Below are 19,279 nucleotides of genomic sequence, written 5' to 3'. Positions count from 1 at the left end.
GCCGCCGAAGTGCTGGCGAAAATGGCACGCATCCGCTGGGCTGTGATAGAGCTCCTTCTAACGTGGTTAGAAGTCGAAGCGCGCCACGGTCCACGCAGCTGTCGCCACCACCCACACCAGCAGAAGCTTTGGCGCGTGCGCAACTGCTCCTCGACTACCCTCCTGCTGCGGAGAAGCTCGATGAGTGGAGAGCCACCATCCGGAGCCTCGTCGCCGTCGCCAATAAAGATGATCCGCAACTGGCGGGGCCCTCAGGTCGGCGCTCCGTCGAGCCACCATGTCAGCGATGGGAGGACCGCGGGAGCTGCAGCCACAGTACACTCTCCTCCCCCGCGCCAGCTGCCGCCGGTGTCGATCCGTCGTGACGACGCATGTGATAACATTTCCATAGCGTCGTCCGACCGACGGATGCACCGCGACCAGCGCCAAGTTCTTCAAGAACGAGCCCATGAAGATGCTCGAACCACTATCGAGCGCCGGCGGGATACACACCACCAGTTAGATAAGCGGGCGGGACCCGCTATGGACCACCCAGCACCAGGGGGCTCCGGCGGCCTACCTTACGAGGTGGGTTGCCCAGCCTTTACCCGTGAGTTCCGGCAGTTCCAGTGGCCGTCCCACCGCACGTTCAAGCCCGACGTCGGTGAGAAGTACAATGGCAAGACCCTTCCGTCAGAGTTCCTCAGCATCTACACCATCGCGATGCAAGCTGCCGGAGCTCGCGACGACAAGGTGCTTGCCAATTACTTCCCGTTGGCACTGAAGCCCAACGTCATGTCTTGGTTGATGCACTTGCCGGCGGATTCCATTTCTTCTTGGTCGGATCTGTGCCATGAGTTCGTTGGTGCCTTCACCGGAGGCCAATGTCGGTATCAAAACCGGCGGATCTCGGGTAGGGGGTCCTGAACTGTGCGTCTAAGGTCGATGGTTACAGGAGACGGGGGACATGATGTTTACCCAGGTTCGGGCCCTCTCTATGGAGGTAATACCCTACTTCCTGCTTGATTGATCTTGATGTATATGAGTATTACAAGAGTTGATCTACCACGAGATCGTAATGGCTAAACCCTAGAAGCCTAGCCTGTATGACTATCGTAATGAGTATATCCTTTCCGGACTACACCCTCCGGTTTATATACACACCGGGGGGATCTAGGGTTACATAGAGTCGGTTACGTAATAAGGAATCTTCATAGTTGGTCGCCAAGCTTGCCTTCCATGCCAAGGAGAGTCCAATCCGGACACGGGTACAGTCTTCGGCCTTCATGTCTTCACAGCCCATCAGTCCGGCCCATGGATAATAGGCCAGACGCCCGAGGACCCCTTAATCTAGGACTCCCTCAGTAGCCCCCGAACCAGTCTTCAATAGCGAGGTGTTCGGCACACAAATTGTCTTTGGCATTGCAAGGCGGGTTCCTCCTTTAATGATTTCCAAGTAGTGTATTCGGCCGTAGATTCAGCATCCCCCTCGGCTTCTGCGCGTTTAATAACCTCGTCTTCCACGTGTCGAGCGAATGCGGGGGGTCATGGTATTTTTGCAAATAACACCCCGTTTAGGCCAGGAAGAGCGCCTATTTAAAGAGATCGGATCTTAGATCCATTCAATATCTCGCAGAGAAAAATCCCCAAAGACTACTAGGAGAAGCCATTCCAACATGGCTACCATTCCCAGTTCCTCCTTCGACTCAGAGACAGGCGAGTGGGAGAGGTGCTCAGTGGCCTACAGCCAATTAAAGAAGCTGCAAACGCTGGGATTCCTCCCCCCTGCAGATTTGGTCCCTGTTCGAGCAGGGCAAGCTTCCCTTAACGGTGAGACCCAGGCGGAGGATTTTCCCAATCCATCCGGGGGGAGCGAGTTTGTTTCGTCCCTTATCTGCTAAGGGGCATTGGGTTTCCAATCCATCTGTTCCTCCGGGGGCTTCTGGAATACTATGGCCTTCAGCTGCACAACTTTACTCTAGCCTCCATTCTGCATATTGCGGGCTACGTCCTTGTGTGCGAACTGTTCCTGGGCATTGACGCCCATTTCAAACTGTGGAGAAAGTTTGTTCTGTCTTGTCCCGCGCAACCACTAGGGGTCAATATTTGAAGTGAGCGGAGCCGAAGTATGGTGCGTCGCCGATACCGGATACCCGTCTGGCACAGCAAGGAAGGCATCTGAAGAATGGCCTTCTGAATGGTTCTATATAGAAGACGTCGCTCTTCCCGACACAGTTCTCAAGGGTCTCCCAGAATTTGCAAGCGTTCCGTTGAAGAAATGTCACAGCTGGCGTCCCCGAAGTCTTGAAGAGGAGGACAGTGTGGAGGTTCGTCAGCTCCTGGGCAAGATAAGGATGCTTGCCCAGTCTGGTTTTACAATAGTAGAGGTAATGGCGACCTCCATAGTGTGAGCTGTTCTGCCACTTCAATGCAGAGGGATCGCAATGTGGCACTACAATGGGGAGGGTGATGCCTCCCGTTGTGGTCGGAAAGGTCCGCACAACCCGCCGCTCTAGCCAAGATACTGGCCGAGCTGTTTAAAGGGGAGGAAGAAGAATTTCTCCGCATCAATCGCAGAGACGGGTACTCCATGTACAACCCTCCTAGCTGGGTATGTCCCAACCCCTTTGCTTTTATTCACTCCGCTCTCTTAGCCATCTTCAACGAATTACCAATCCGTCTATTTGAAACAGCACTGGCGGAAGGTAACCGAGGGCTTAATAGCCCTGCCCCACAGCCGGAGAACCACAACCGGGAGCTTGATCCTGGGTTCGAAGAGGACCCTGATATATTCGTGGTACTCGCAGAAGGGGTGTTTTACCAGGCGAGCTATGACGACACAGAAGTGGCCATCATCACCGACTATCCTGGTCTTCTTCCAGCTTCCCACGTAAGTAATCAGGAGAAATCCCCCTCGAAAGAGTTTCCTCGCACTGCCTCACCCACCGCACTGTCTCATGCTTCAAAGGGGAGGCGTTCGGCATGTCATGCTACGCCGGGGATGACTCCAAGAAGAGCGACTCCCGCGCCGACCAAGGCCTCGGAAAGGAAGGTCAGCGAAGACAAGGCCAGTCCTTCGTCAAAGAGGTATGGATTCGAAGGAATGCTTTGGCAGTCGTACCCAACCGTGATTGTTATGTTGGTCCTGTATCAGGAAAAAGGTTCGCCGGACTATGTCCGAGGATTCGGCCGGTCGCACTCCCAGCAACCGGAATTTAGATCCCACCGGAGAGGTGGGGGCCGCTATGGGGAGAACACCGGACTGTCCTTCGACCGAGGGTTCGGAAGACATGTCCATTACCAACTCGGAAGTAGAGAGTGCCATGAATCATTGGCGCTGCAGGGCTGCCTTACGAGACCCCAAGTTCTCGGGAGAGGCATTCAATGCCCTCAGCTCGGCTGACGCATACATCTGAGCTGCTCGAGATGGGCTTAGAAAAGCCACAAAGCAACATTTGACAGATGTGCAGGTAAGTTTTTCTTTGTCCGAAAAGGATAACCATATGCCCTTAGCCCCCGAGACTGAAAGCAGTTGGTACAACTGATTTAAGGATCGTTGTGTAATTAGGTCCTTACAGAGAAGAATGGCCTGCTAGCCCAAGAGCTGGAGCAGTGTCAGGCGCAGCTAAATGCTGCTACCGCCGAACTGGAAAACTTCAAGAAGGCGTCTTCTGGTAACATTCCCCTCCATCGAGGAACAATAATTGTATACCAACTGTACTAATACTGTTGCTGATCGCATAATAGGACCGCCCGATCAACTTGAAGAGAAAGTTGAAGATCGCCCAAGAGGGAGAAAAAGAGGCGAAAAGGCTACACGCCGTAGGCGAGCGTGTGCTGACCCGAGTCAGAGGGGAGGAAAACAAGCTACAGGATTCCAACACTACATTGGGTGAAGAATTAAAAGATGTGCGAGCCCAGCTTGCCGACTCCGTGAAGGAGAACAAGAAGCTGCGGGGCGGCATATTCAGTATGTGTCTGAACTATTTTTAAAGTAGTTCGGAGATAAATGGAACTGATATAGTTATGATTGCAGGTATATTGATGGGCCGTCCTGAAGAGGAGGTGTCCGGATCATCAAGTGATCTGCTGCAAAGGGCTGTCGCAAGTGCATGAACAGGCTCGGCTGGCGATGCGGAGTGTTGCCAAGGCCCAATGGCCATCTGCCTCCCCTCCAGGAAGTATGGAGGAGCTTGTAGAGCTGTTCAATGGAGCGCGGCGGCGTATCCGACTATGGAAGATATCGGCATGCCAAGAGGGTGCGCGAGAGGCCTGGGCCGTGGTGAAGATGCGATATACCAAGCTGGATCCTAATCACATGGCCCGTGTCGGACCGCGAGGGTCGAATGGTGAAGAAATTCCCATTAGTTTAGTATATGACCAAGTAGAGGTGGCTGCCAAATATTCCCGAGAGGATTGTAAGTTAGACCGCCTTTTGGACGGTGTAGAGGAGGAAGTGTTTCAGTCCAAGTGACCATGTACTTTCCTTGATATATGTGACTCTAGCTGAATTGTATAACATTTGTCATGGCAGACCTTTTCACTTCGACCTCCGGACCCGAAGGTGCAGAGTGTTCCTGAATACCCGCACGGCCGAATAGACCGGGGTATGCACGGAAACTAGGCGTAGGGGTCATAGTTGCTTGAACAGACAAGTTGTATCCGGCTAGCTATGTTATATTACATTGAGATTGTAAGAAACATCTTCTAGAGAGAATAGTTCCGTTAAGGGTTCCTTTCCCTGGGTGTGCATGCATTAGTGTACATGTCCGAATTGTGATGTGAAAATCACAGTGTGTATAGCTTCTGGGGGTTCACAATGGAGTGAGTGCAAAAAACATCTTTAATTCACTGACCGAATATTCCCTTAAGAACGCTAGCTTTCGGCTTCACCCAGTCTGAGGTACACATCCGGATGACCCGGCAGTAACAATCGCAGAGGTGCTCCCTTTATGACCTAGCCGAACTAATGGGAACGTAGGGCATAAGCACAGGAGCCAGGCAACCCAGCTTGGCCAAAACTTAAGTCATATCGATGCATATAGTGGCGAAGAAAAGGTACATATGGAAAAACTCATATGTGAAGAGCTTGATACTCAAGGAATAATAATAAAAAGCTTCTGTCCAAGAAGCCCCCAGGTATAATGGACGTACATATTTAAAGATGTATGCGTCAGGGGTGTGCGGTCTAGCCGTACGAAAGCTTTAAAGCGAGAAAGAAAAAAAGTAATCAGAAAAGAGAGAAAAAATAATGGAAAGTACATGGGAGAAGTAGATGAACAAGGAGTTCGGCGCTAGGCATAGAATCTTCGGAGTCTGGCCGCGTTCCAGGGGTTCGGTTCGAGGCGATTGTCTGATGCATCGCGAAGATGGTACACCCCTCCGGTGAGAACTTTGTCAATTATGAAGGGACCCTCCCATATGGGCTTGAGTTTGTCCTTTTTCTTCTCCGGCAGGCGTAGAACGAGTTCGCCAATGTTGTAGGTCTTGGCCCGTACTTCTCTGCTTTGATATCTTCGAGCCTGCTGTTGGTAAAATGCTGAACGGGCTTTTGCGACATCGCGCTCCTCTTCCAGGGCATCTAGGTTGTCCTGCCGATCAAGCTCGGCTTCTCTCTCTTCGTACATACGCACTCGAGGTGAGTCGTGGATAATATCGCAGGGCAATACAACCTCCATGCCATACACCATGAAGAAAGGTGTGTATCCGGTAGTACGGTTGGGCGTGGTCCGCAGCCCCCGGAGTACGGAGTCGAGCTCCTCAACCCAGTGCATGTCTGATTCTCTCAAAGACCGCACTAGTCTGGGCTTGATGCTGCTCATAATAAGACCATTGGCTCGTTCGACTTGACCGTTGGTTTGCGGGTGGTAGACGGAGGCGTAATCGAGTTTAATGCCAAGATTAGTACACCAGGTTTTTACCTCGTCGGCTATGAAATTAGAGCCGTTGTCGGTGATGATGCTGTGTTGGACACCATAACGGTGCACAACACCGGATATGAATTCTATCACCGGGCCGGACTCAGCCGTTTTGACCGGTTTAGCCTCTATCCACTTAGTGAATTTGTCCACCATAACCAGCAGATATTTTTTCTTATGGCTTCCCCCTTTAAGGGGTCCAACCATATCTAGTCCCCAGACCGTGAAAGGCCATGTAGTGGGGATAGTTTGTAAGGCAATTGGCGGCATGTGGCTTTGGTTGGCGAAGAGTTGGCATCCGACGCAGCGTTGGACATGGTCCTGCGCGTCTGCTCGGGCTGTCGGCCAATAAAACCCAGTACGGAAGGCCTTGCTAACGAGGGCCCGAGCTGCGGCATGGTGTCCGCCGAGACCAGCGTGGAGCCCGGAACTCTCAATGAATTAAATCCGAACCCTGACCTGGCCGATTATCCGGAGTCTGAAGACCTTCCAGACTCAACAGTCTAGGCTCCGGAGTATCTTCTGATGGTTTAGGACCGCCGTCCGATTCTATGTTCGGAGGGCTGGTCGCATCCTTTCGCTGGTGGGTATCCGGTTCTCCCTGATCAGCGATCCGAACTTAGTCCGTCTTTGATATAGAAGAAGACTCGCCGTCCTGCTCCTCGACTACCGCTATCTGGTGGGTGACCGGTGGAGTTTTGATTTCTCCTTAATCGGTTTTAGGCCCGATTCGATCGTAATCTGTGGCGATTCCCAAAGCGGCGATGCGATCTAGGAGCTCATTCAAGGACGAAAACTCTGCCGGATCCATCTGCTTGGAGTGTTCGGAGTTGATGCGAAGGGGGTTTTCGATGGCCCGAGAGGTCATCGTCGGCTCAACGGCCGAACGGGCGATCATGGTAAAGCCGCCCAGCCAGAGGGTTTGGCCTGGGGCCAGAACTCCCTCGGAGGTGCTGTTGTCTTTAAGGACAAGGCAAGCCATCGAACCTTTCATCGACATCACAGTGGAACTCTCAATGAAAGCACCAATGTCGGTGTCAAAACCGGCGGATCTCGGGTAGGGGGTCCCGAACTGTGCGTCTAAGGTCGATGGTTACAGGAGATGGGGGACACGATGTTTACCTAGGTTCTGGCCCTCTCTATGGAGGTAATACCCTACTTCCTGCTTGATTGATCTTGATAAATATGAGTATTACAAGAGTTGTTCTACCACGAGATCGTAATGGCTAAACCCTAGAAGCCTAGCCTGTATGACAATGGTAATGAGTATATCCTTTCCGGACTACACCCTCCGGTTTATGTAGACACCGGGGGGATCTAGGGTTACATAGAGTCGGTTACATAAGAAGGAATCTTCATAGTTGGCTGCCAAGCTTGCCTTCCACGCCAAGGAGAGTCCAATCCGGACACGGGTACAGTTTTCGGCCTTCATGTCTTCATAGCCCATCTGTCCGGCCCATGGATAACAGGCCGGACGCCCGAGGACCCCTTAATCCAGGACTCCCTCAGCCACCAAGCTCATGGCCAGGCCAGTGATTTGCATATCATTCCCCAGAAGGAAGGGGAAACCCTGCGCAAGTACATCCAGAGGTTCAGCCGGGTGCAGTACAACATCCCCCATGTTCATCCCGCCACCGTGATTAGCGCGTTCCATCAGAACGTGCGCAACCGCAAGATGCGCGAAGAGCTGGCGATGAACAACGTTAAGGATGTGGCCGAGCTTTATGTTCTGGCTGATAGGTGCGCCCAGGATGAAGAGGGAAGGAAGTACCCCGGCGAGGACGCCGGCGTGGAAACCGACTCTACTGATGAAGACTCCGGCGCCCCAACAAAGAAGGGCCGGCGAATCGAACGATGGCTCCACTGATGTGATCTCGACGCTCAGAAGCCGTTGAAGTGGTCCAGCACGCCCATCATCTTTGACGCCGAGGACCACCCTAATCGCACCACTGCGGTCGGGTGTTTACCGTTGTTGGTCTCACCAACGATTCGCAACCTCAAGGTGAACAAGATGCTAGTTGACAGCGGGGCCATTCTGAACTTAATCTCGCCCGTTGTGACCAAGAGGCTACAAATCCCCGAGGGAGACCTCGAGGAGACCGGCACGTTTCAAGGGGTCAACCCGGGAAGAAGCCAGCCGAAGGGGAAGGTCACGTTGCCTGTGACGTTTGGAGGCGAGTTGAACCACAGGATGGAGAGGATTGTCTTCGATGTAGCCGAGATCCCCTTGCCCTACAACGGGATCCTCGGCCGCCTGGCACTAGCCAAGTTCATGGCGGCGTCGCATTACGCCTACAACACCCTGAAGATGCCCGGGCCGATGACCATCATCACCATCCCCAGCGACAAGAAGGATGCGCTGATTTGCACCGACCAACTCTACCGGGAAGCAGTTGCAGCAGCTGCTGCCAAGGCACTTGCTCCTGCCGCTGAAGCCCCGGGAGGGAAGAAGAATCCTGGCAAGACCGCTCGCACCCACTCCGGCAAGCGCACCTCTTCGGAGTGTTGTGCTACCGTCGAGGACGTGCCAGAGAGCTCCACCGGCAAGAGCAAGAAATCCAGAGCTGCGCCACCACAGACCAAGAAGGTGTCCGTTAGGGAGGATGGCACGGGAGGGGCTTTCACGATAAGCTCCACCCTCGACAGCAAATAGGAAGGCGCGCTCGTCACCTTCCTGCGGGCGAACGTCGATGTGTTTGCATGGAAAACATCCGACATCCCCGGTGTTCCCAGGGAGGTGATTGAGCACCACCTAGCTGTCTGTCCTCATGCGCGCCCGTCAAGCAGAAGGTCAGGAAGCAGGCTATGGAATGGCAAGAGTTTATCACGGAAGAGATCAGAAAGTTGGAAGCGTCAGGCTTGGTGAGGGGAGTGCTCCATCCGACGTGGTTGGCCAATCCAGTGGTGGTGCGCAAGGCAAACGGGAAGTGGAGGCTGTGTATTGACAACACATATATCAATAAGACTTGTCGTAAGGACCCCTTCCTGTGGCCGCGCATCGACCAGATTGTTGACTCCACGGCCGGGTGTGATCTGTTATCATTCCTTGACGCCTACTCGGGCTACCACCAGATCTTGATGACAAGAGAAGACGAAGAGAAGACGACATTCATCACCCCATGTGGTACGTATTGCTTTTTACGGATGCCTTTCGGGTTGAAGAGTGCTGGCTCGACGTTCGCAAGGGCGGTCCAAATTGGTTTTCAGCCCCAGCTACATAGAAATATGGAAGCTTATATGGATGACATAGTGGTCAAAACAAAGGACAAGGCAACTCTTGTACAAGACTTAGAAGAGACGTTTGCCAACCTACGCAAGATCAACCTCAAGATGAACCCTGAGAAGTGTGTGTTCGGCGTTCCGTCCGGCAAACTTCTCGGGTTCTTTGTGTCACAGCGTGGGATCGAGGCAAACCCAGATAAGATCAAGGCTATTGAGCAGATTGAGGCGCCCAAGCGGATCAAGGATGTGCGTCGGCTCATCGGCTGTGTTGCCGCCATGAGCCGATTCATCTCCAAGTCTGCCGAGCACGCCCTTCCCTTTTTCAAGATTTTGAAAAAGGCGGGCCCAATGGAGTGGACCCCGGAGGCCGAAGCAGCAGTACAGGATCTGAAGAAATACCTCTCTTCTAGACCGGTGCTGGTGGCGCCCAAACCACAAGAGCCTTTACTGTTGTATCTGGCGGCGACGAATCAAGTGGTTAGCGCCGCGCTGGTGGCGTAGAGGGAGGTCGACGAAGAGGCAGTGGCAATGGCAGGACCGACGGATGGCAAGTCAGAGATTCCCCGGCAGGGCCTGGCGCCGGGAAGGCAAGGCCCCCGGCAGAGTCTGACGCCGTCGGGACAGGGCCCGCGCAGTCAAGTGAAGAGGTGCAGAAGAAGAAGATGATGCAGCACCCGATTTACTTTGTCAGCTCTCTCTTGCAGGGGGCTAGCTCAAGGTACTTTGGTGTGCGGAAATTGCTCTTCGGCCTCCTTATGGCCTCGAGGAAGATGCGTCATTACTTCCAAGCCCACGAGATCACTGTCGTCACCCGCCTCCCGTTGCAACGGATACTGCACAACCCAGACGCAACCGGACGGATTGTGGAGTGGGCCTTAGAGTTGTCAAGCTTTGGGTTGAAGTTTGAAAGTACTTCGACAATCCAGAGCAGAGCCCTGGCGGAATTCATTGCTGAGTGGACCTCAACGCCCGACGAGGAAATCCAGGAAACCGCTCTCCTCGACAAGGAGGCAAGTCGCGACTGGATTATGTACTTTGATGGGGCTTTCTCGCTTCAAGGCGCCAGTGCCGGTGTGCTGCTTGTCGCACCCACCGGCGAGCACCTCAAGTATGTAATCCAGATGCACTTTCCCAGGGAGATGTCCACCAACAACACTGCTGAGTATGAGGGGTTGCTTGCCAATCTTAGGATCGCGGCAGACCTTGGAGTTAAGAAACTCATCGTCAGGGGTGATTCATAGCTTGTCGTTAGACAAGTTAACAAAGTTTAATAGAGCCCGTTGATGGAGGCCTACGTAGATGAGGTGAGGAAGCTGGAGGAGCGCTTTGACGGTATACAAGCGAAGCACGTTCCCCGAGCGGAGAACGACATCGCCGATTATCTGTCAAAGCGCGCTGCATTTAAGCTACCTGTGGAACTAGGTACCTTTTTGCTTCGGTTAACTCAGCCATCCGTCGAACCATCAACGGAGCAGAACAAACGAAGGAAATCAGGCCCCGGCAAGTACTTTCCCGCCGAGCCCCCCGGGGCCGCCATTAGGGTGTTGTCACGGATTCTGAGCCTACCGAGGAGCAGCTGGCTCCGGCAGGGCGCCAAGCCCTGGCCGTAGAGACGGCCGCCCCCATGGCAGAAGAGATGCCTTTGGTCCTTGCCGTCGAGCCCCAGGCTCCGACATGGGCACAACATACCGTCCGATTCCTCCAAACAAGGGAGCTCCCTTAGGGGCAGGAAGAAGCGGAGAAAGTAGCCCGTCGGTCTGCTATGTATCAGTTCATCGATGACGTCCTGTACAGGAAGAGGCCGAATGGTGTGAAATTGAAGTGCATCCCCTAGGAGGAAGGACTGGAGCTGTTGGCAGAGATACACGAAGGCGTATGTGGCTCCCACATAGGGTTGAGGGCCCTTGCCGGCAAGGCGTTCCGGCAGGGTTTCTTCTGGCCCATTGCCCTCCAGGATGCGACGGCACTAGTAACCAAGTGTGAAGCGTCCCTATTCCATTCGAAGAAGCTTCATCAACCAGCTCAAGCCCTTCAAACAATTCCTCTTTCCTGGCCGTTTTCGGTCTGGGGGCTCGACATACTGGGCCATTTCCCTCGCGCTGTCGGGGGCTTTGAGTACTTGTACGTTGCCGTCGACAAGTTCACAAAGTGGTCGGAGGTGGAGGCAGTGAGGAAGGTTACTTCACAGTCAGCCGTCAAATTCTTCAAAGGGCTAGTCTGCCGTTTTGGTGTGCCAAACAGAGTCATCACCGACAACGACACGCAGTTCACAAGCCACACCTTCATGCAATACATCCAAGACCTCGGCAGCAAGGTCTTTTTCGCTTCCGTGGCACATCCATGGAGCAACGGCCAGGCGGAGAGGGCAAATGCTAAAGTGTTGCGAGGCTTAAGGACAAAGACTTTTGACAGGCTGCATAAGAGCCGAAGGCGCTGGATTGATGAGTTGTCGGCGGTTCTCTGGTCGATCAAGATGACGCCAAATTGAGCCACCGGCCAAAGACCCTTTGCGCTAGTATATGGGGCAGAAGCAATTCTCCCCACGGAACTCATATACGGGTCACCTCAAGTGCTCGCTTACGACGAGCTTGAGCAAGAGCAGTTGCAGCAAGATGACGCAACGCTTCTTGAGGAAGATCATCTTCGGGCGGCTGTGAGAGCAGCATGCTACCAGCAAGCCTTGCGCCGCTACCATAGCCGCAAGGTTCATGCCCAAAGCTTTGAGGAAGGCAACCTTGTTCTTCAGCGCGTTTAGTCGGCCAAGAATTCGAACAAGTTGACGCCAAAGTGGGAAGGCCCTTATTGGGTAATACGAGTCACCAGGCCCGGCGCAGTCCGCCTGGAGATCGAAGATGCTGTCCCAGTGAGCAATTCCTGGAACATTGAACATCTTTGCAAGTTTTACCCATAAGGCATAGTTGCCGGGCCTCCCGGCAAACCACCTTTTGTACAAGCCTTGCCGGCAAGGCATGTAACCCCCTGTACAAAGCCAGGCGCATACCTTGAGCATAAATAAATGAAGCGCTGGCGCCCTAAGTTATAGCATGCATGCTAGGTTGAGTCTCTCCCTCGATTAGGGTTGATAGTGCTTAGCGGCGACTAACCCGTAGCCTAGAGGTCGAGTGTGCGTCTTTCTGTCCTCTTTGGTTCGCAGGGCACGTGGACACTTCTGCTAAGCCGCTTGGGAGAAAGAGAACGGACCGGCGCTCCGGCCCCCGCAAGCCAAGACTACCGGGGGCTGAAGACACAAGGATCCAACCACGGCAAGCCAAGGTTGCCAGGGTCTGCGGATTCAGATAATTCTTTCATCCCCTGTTATGAATTTCCGTATCGAACTGGGACAAACGAGACCTCGTTTCACTCCGAAACCACCGTGCTCCCCCTTCTTCTTGTACCCAAGCCACTAGGACAGAACTGGGTCGTAGACGCGGTGGCCAGGAAATACACGAGGGGCCTAACTCTACTTCGCCCTGCCTCCGCCAAGAGCGCGAGAATGGTCGACTGAAGTGGGGGGACGGCAAGGCCTGTTGCCGGGCGACAATGTTTATCTTAGAAATAACAAGGACTCGTTCCTTGGCATGGGCCTCACTCATGCACAAAGAACCCGGCAAGCACCCTTTTTCATTAAAAACGTCCCATACAGGTACAGTTCATACGGAATAAAAAACATGAGCAAGGGGATTACAAGTTTTAAATCTAACAAGTGCCCGCAGGCTTACAAACTAAAAAGAGATGAGATGCCCGTAATCCCTTTCTTCTCCCTCTCCTCAGAAGGTGGAACAAGACAGGAGGAGGCAAAAAGAGCGCCTAGGCAAGGTACAAGGAGCAGAAGGCACCAAGAGAACATCTTGGTGCCGGGAAAGGATCTAGAAGACGAGGCAGCGGGCCGGCAATACGCGACGAAGGAGACGACGGGGAGCCCGCGTACTACGATTTGACGGCTACCACCCGCCTTCTTCGCCTTCTCTGACCCTCCTACGCCAGCCGCCCAAGGAGACGACGGGGAGCGCCCCGATGGAGAGCTTGACGAGGAAGGCCCTCGGCAGGGTGCGTGGCCGAGGGAGGGGCGGGACGGTCAATCAGAGTCGGGGTCGGCATCCTGCCGCTCGACTCCCTCGTTGTCGTCGTCGCTGTCCTCCTCGTCACTCCCGCTCGAGGAGGAATCTTCATCGTCAGAGGAGCTCTCCATGCAGCACTTTAGGCGAGTTCCAAGATCTCCAAATACCTTGACGGAGAGCAGGCCACCCTCCATTAACTTGAAGTAGAGGACGAGCCCCGCCGTCAGGCTGTGGATGCGAGCAAACGTCTTCCATCTGTGGCACAAGTACATGACGTGAGGTGCGGGGAAGTCGACGTCGACCCGCGTGCCGCCGTTCCCGCAGCCCCTCATGTGCAGCCTAAGGGTCTGGGGCGGATCGAGCTCCATTTCCCGAGCAAATGGGGTGGGGAGGCGGAGGCGACGACGTGGTGGTCGGCGCAGCCTGATGAAGAACTCGCGGGGCTGGTCCCCGACGTGGCCCTCCATCACGGGAGGCATCGCTGGCGGAGGCACGGCCATCACGCCGCCTCGTCCCTCTCTCCCTCGACCGCCGTAGCGACCTCGGCCTCGCTCCCTCCCCCTTCCTCTCGTGGCCGGCTCTGCAGCCGCGGGCTCGCGGGAAGGAGGGACGTGCTATCGAGCGACGACCCTCGCCCCCACCGTTGAAGGGTTTGCACCCCCTCTCGCCATGACGGGTGGAAGGAAGGGGCGGAAGTGGAAGAAGATGGATGCTGGGAGAACGTGGGACGACATCCCCCCTCCTTATAAAGGGGCGGGGTCGCGGCTCGGCCGCCCCACTCGACCTGTCCAGCCATCGGAGGCGCAGGGAATCAGGACCGACCCGCTGCCCCAATCAGCGACGACCCGGTTTCCCGCCTCCACCGCCTGCCACCTGCATGGAGGACGCGTGGCGAACAAGCAGGATCGAAAGGATGGGTGAGGTGACCATTCCCCGCCCCGTGATCGTGGGGCATGGGTGCCTTGAAGACCGCGACCTGAGTCCATTCAGTAAATGAGCCGTGCCTCCACGCCTCCCTCTTTTTATGGGGAAGGCACGAGCCGCATCTTTACCATGATGTGACGCATGCGTGCGGAAACCGCCCCACGCATGACCCCCACGTCACGCACGCCCCTCCATGTCGCGCGTTCAACGCGGGACGTGGGGAAGCGCAGCGGACGAAACAGTTACTGCGGTAAAAATCCGCCCCACTTGCCCGCGCACCGTTCTGGGCCTGGTCCAACAACGCGGCGCGCTTATGTGTGGCCCAGGCCCGGGGGCTCCTGTCAGTGTACAAAAGTAGGGGCTCTTCTTTTGACCCCTTTACTTGTCCACGGGCAGTCAGAGCCGCGCGCCACAGCCACACTGAGCAGGGCAGAGGAGGGAAGCCGGAGAGAAGCCGAAGCCCAAGACAAAGAAGACAACGCCAAGACCAAGAACCCAAAGAGCAGAGGGGCGAAGCAGGTTCCCCCGGTAAGACCCTTGCCGGGGCAGCCTTGATGTCTACTACGCAACCTTCTTCTTGTAGACGTTGTTGGGCCTCCAAGTGCAGAGGTTTGTAGGACACTAGCAAATTTCCCACAAGTGGATGACCTAAGGTTTATCAATCCGTGGGAGGCGTAGGATGAAGATGGTCTCTCTCAAACAACCCTACAACCAAATAACAAAGAGTCTCTTGTGTCCCCAATACACCCAATACAATGGTAAATTGTATAGGTGCACTAGTTTGGCGAACATATGGTGATACATGTGCAATATGGATGGTAGATATAGGTTTTTGTCATCTAAAAATATAAAAACAGCAAGGTAACGAATGATAAAAGTGAGCAAAAACGGTATTGCAATGCTAGGAAACAAGGCCTAGGGTTCATACTTTCACTAGTGCAAGTTCTCTCAACAATAATAACATAATTGGATCATATAACTATCCCTCAACATGCAACAAAGAGTCACTCCAAAGTCACTAATAGCGGAGAACAAACGAAGAGATTATTGTAGGGTACGAAACCACCTCAAAGTTATCCTTTCTGATCGATCTATTCAAGAGTCCGTAGTAAAATAACATGAAGCTATTCTTTCCGTTTGATCTATCATAGAGTTCGTACTAGAATAACACCTTAACACACAAATCAACCAAAACCCTAATGTCACCTAGATACTCCAATGTCACCTCAAGTATCCGTGGATATGATTATACGATATGCAACACACAATCTCAGATTCATCTATTCAAACCAACACAAAGTACTTCAAAGAGTGCCCCAAAATTTCTACCGGAGAGTCAAGACGAAAACGTGTGCCAACCCCTATGCATAGGTTCATGGGCGGAACCCGCAAGTTGATCACCAAAACATACATCAAGTGGATAACGTGATATCCCATTGTCACAACAGATAAGCACGACAAGACATACATCAAGTGTTCTCAAATCCTTAAAGACTCAATCCGATAAGATAACTTCAAAGGGAAAACTCAATCCAGTACAACAGAGTAGAGGGGGAGAATCATCATAAGATCCAACTATAATAGCAAAGCTCACGATACATCAAGATCGTACCACCTCAAGAACACGAGAGAGAGAGAGAGAGAAATCAAACACATAGCTACTGGTACATACCCTCATCCCGGAGGGTGAACTACTCCCTCCTTGTCATGGAGAGTGCCAGGATGATGAAGATGGCCACCGGTGACGGATCCCCCTCCGGCAGGGTGCCGGAACAGGGTCCCGATTGGTTTTTGGTGGCTATAGAGGCTTGCGGCGGCGGAACTCCCGATCTATTCTATTCCCCGATGGTTTTAGGGTATATGAATATATATAGGCGAAAGAAGTCAGTCAGGGGAGGCACGAGGGGCCCACGAGGGTGGGGGACCCGCCCAGGGGGGTGGGCGCGCCCCCTGCCTCGTGCCTTCGTCGTTGCTTCCATTACGTACACTCCAAGTCTTCTAGATTGCTTTTGTTCCAAAAATAACTCTCCCGAAGGTTTGATTCCGTTTGGACTCCGTTTGATATTCCTTTTCTGCGAAACACTGAAACAAGGGGAAAAAACCAAAACTGGCACTCTGCTCTGGGTTAATAAGTTAGTCCCAAAAGTAATGTAAAAGTGCATAGTAAAGCCCATTAAACATCCAAGATGGATAATATAATAGCATGAATACTTCATAAATTATAGATTCGTTGGAGACGTATCAGCATCCCCAAGCTTAATTGCTGCTCGTCCTCGAGTAGGTAAATAATAAAAGAAATAATTTATGAAGTGTGAATGCTAGCAGGTGCATAAGTTTGATCAATGATAATTTCAATCACCTTTTCTAGCATCATTATATGTCATAACAGTAGCTCAACTCATAGAACTTTGCATGATCAAGTAAAAAACTATGCGCATGTTAAAGTATAGATCATAAACTTTCTTGAAAACTAACAAGCCGTGTTATTAGTCATCAAACAATTACAATTCATCTTATTTTCAGGAAGAGTATATGTGAAAGCTCTGATTTCGCAAAATTCACATACTCAACTATCATTTAGTCTTCCATGATTGCTACCACTCAAAGCACATTTTTAGAACAAATAGTATTCATCGAACACAAAGAAGGATAGGGGCTTAATGTTTCGCCTCCCAACCTCTTACCTCAAGGGTAATGTCAACAATAATAATTCATGATCAAATATATTTGAATGGCCATATATGCTTTGATCTTTCCATCACATGATGCTTGCCAACTAAAGAGTGGGTTGGAATGAGAAGGAATACTACTGACTCTTGCATAAAAGTAAAAGATAGGCCCTTCGCAGAGGGAAGCAGGGCTTTGCAGAGGTGCCAGAGCTCGAAGCAAAAACAGAGATGAAAATAATTTGGAGAGGTATGCTTTCATTGTCAACATAACGACCAAGAGTTCACAATATCTTCCATACTACATACATTATAGGAAGTTCCCACGCAGAAAGGTAAAGTTTTTACTCCCCCTCCACCAACATTCACACTCCACGGCTTGTCCGAAACAACGGGTGCCGTCCAACTTTCAACAATCCTGGGGGAGTTTTGTTTAAATTATTTGTGATTTTGTTTTTGATCTTTTGATCATAGGACTGGGCATCCGAGTTACCAGCCATTTTCTCGTAAATGATGAGCGGAGTCTACTCATCGTGAGAATAACCCACCTAGCATGGAAGATACTGACAGCCCATAGTCGCTACATGAGCAATTCGGGCATACAAAACAGATTATTATTTGAAGGTTTAGAATTTGACACATGCAACTTTACTTGGAACGGCAGGTAAATACCGCATATAGGTAGGTATGGTGGACACTCATGGAAGAAACTTGGTTCAAGGAATTTGGATGCGCAAGCAGTATTCCCACTTAGTACAGATATTTTGGCTAGCAAAGCATTCTAAATAGCAAGCACCACATGTTAGAGGATCCATAACAATATAACTTATACAAATATACCCAAGCATAACTCATTAAGTTGTCTTCCTTGTCCAACTTCAACTAATTTGCTCAGGTTTGAAATTAATTAATGGGGCTCACAATCATAGAAGATGTCCAAGATAGTATATTTATATGTGAAATCTCTCTTCCTTCAATCTTCTTTCATGAATTGTTCAAGTGACCAATACAATGTTTGCTAACCTTCAAAAAATTTACCACCTCTAATTCTTATATGTGAAGGCATTACTACGCATCGGAAAGGCATATGAAACATATATAATTTCAGATTTATGACATTCAAATCATTCAACTATTTACTCAATGGATATAAGTGAAGCACACAAGTAAATGACAAACTACTGCAAAAAGATACAAGTGAAGATCAAAGAGTAGTTAAATAATTATGTAGCTATGTGAAGACTCTCTCTCATTTAATAATTTCAGATCTTGGTATTTTATTCAAACAGCAAGCAAAGCTAAAGAAAATAAAATGACGCTCCAAGCAAAACACATATCATGTGGTGAATAAAAATATAGCTCCAAGTAAAGTTACCGATGAACGAAGACGAAAGAGGGGATGCCTTCCGGGGCATCCCCAAGCTTAGACGCTTGGTTATACTTGAATATTACCTTGGGGTGCCTTGGGCATCCCCAAGCTTAGGGTCTTGCCACTCCTTATTCCATAGTCCATCGAATCTTTACCCAAAACTTGAAAACTTCACAACACAAAACTTAACAGAAAACTCGTAAGCTCCGTTAGTATAAGAAAATAAATCACCACTTAGGTACTGTTGTGAACTAATTCTAAATTCATATTGGTGTAATATCTACTGTATTCCTACTTCTCTATGGTTCATACCCTCCGATATTACTCATAGATTCATCCAAATAAGCAAACAACACATAGAAAACAGAATCTGTCAAAAACAGAACAGTCTGTAGTAATCTGTACCAAACGTATACTTCTGGAACTCACAAAATTCTAAAGTAAATTGTTGGACCTGAGCAATTTCTCTAGTAATCATCTGCAAAAAGAAACAACTAAATAGCACTCTCCAGTAAAAAGTTTTAGCTAATCTCGTCAGCGCTAAAGTTTCTGTTTTTTACAGCATGATCATAAAGACTTCACCCAAGTCTTCCCAAAGGTTCTACTTGGCACAAACACTAATTAAAACACAAAAACACATCTAAACATAAGCTAGATGGATTATTTATTCCTAAACAGAACCAAAAAGCAAGAAACTAAAGTAAAATTGGGTTGCCTCCCAACAAGCGCTAACGTTTAACGCCCCTAGCTAGGCATGATGATTTCAATGATGCTCGCATAAAAGATAAGAATTGAAACAAAAAGAGAGCATCATGAAGAATATGACTACCACATTCAAGTCTAACCCACTTCCTATGCATAGGGATTTTGTGAGCAAAAAACTTATGGGAACAATAATCAACTAGCATAGGAAGGCAAAACAAGCATAACTTCAAAACTTTAAGCACATAGAGAGGAAACTTGATATTATTGCAATTCCTACAAACATACATTCCTCCCTCATATAAATTTTCAGTAGCATCATGAATAAATTAAACAATATAACCATCACATAAGGAATTCTTTTCAAGATCTACTTGCATAGAAATTTTACTACTCTCCACATAAGCAAATTTATTCTCATCAATAGTAGTGGGAGCAAAC

The sequence above is a fragment of the Triticum aestivum genome, chromosome 7D, assembly GCF_018294505.1.
Source record: "Triticum aestivum cultivar Chinese Spring chromosome 7D, IWGSC CS RefSeq v2.1, whole genome shotgun sequence".
NCBI lineage: Eukaryota > Viridiplantae > Streptophyta > Magnoliopsida > Poales > Poaceae > Triticum > Triticum aestivum.
Note: the sequence above shows the minus strand (reverse complement) of the source record.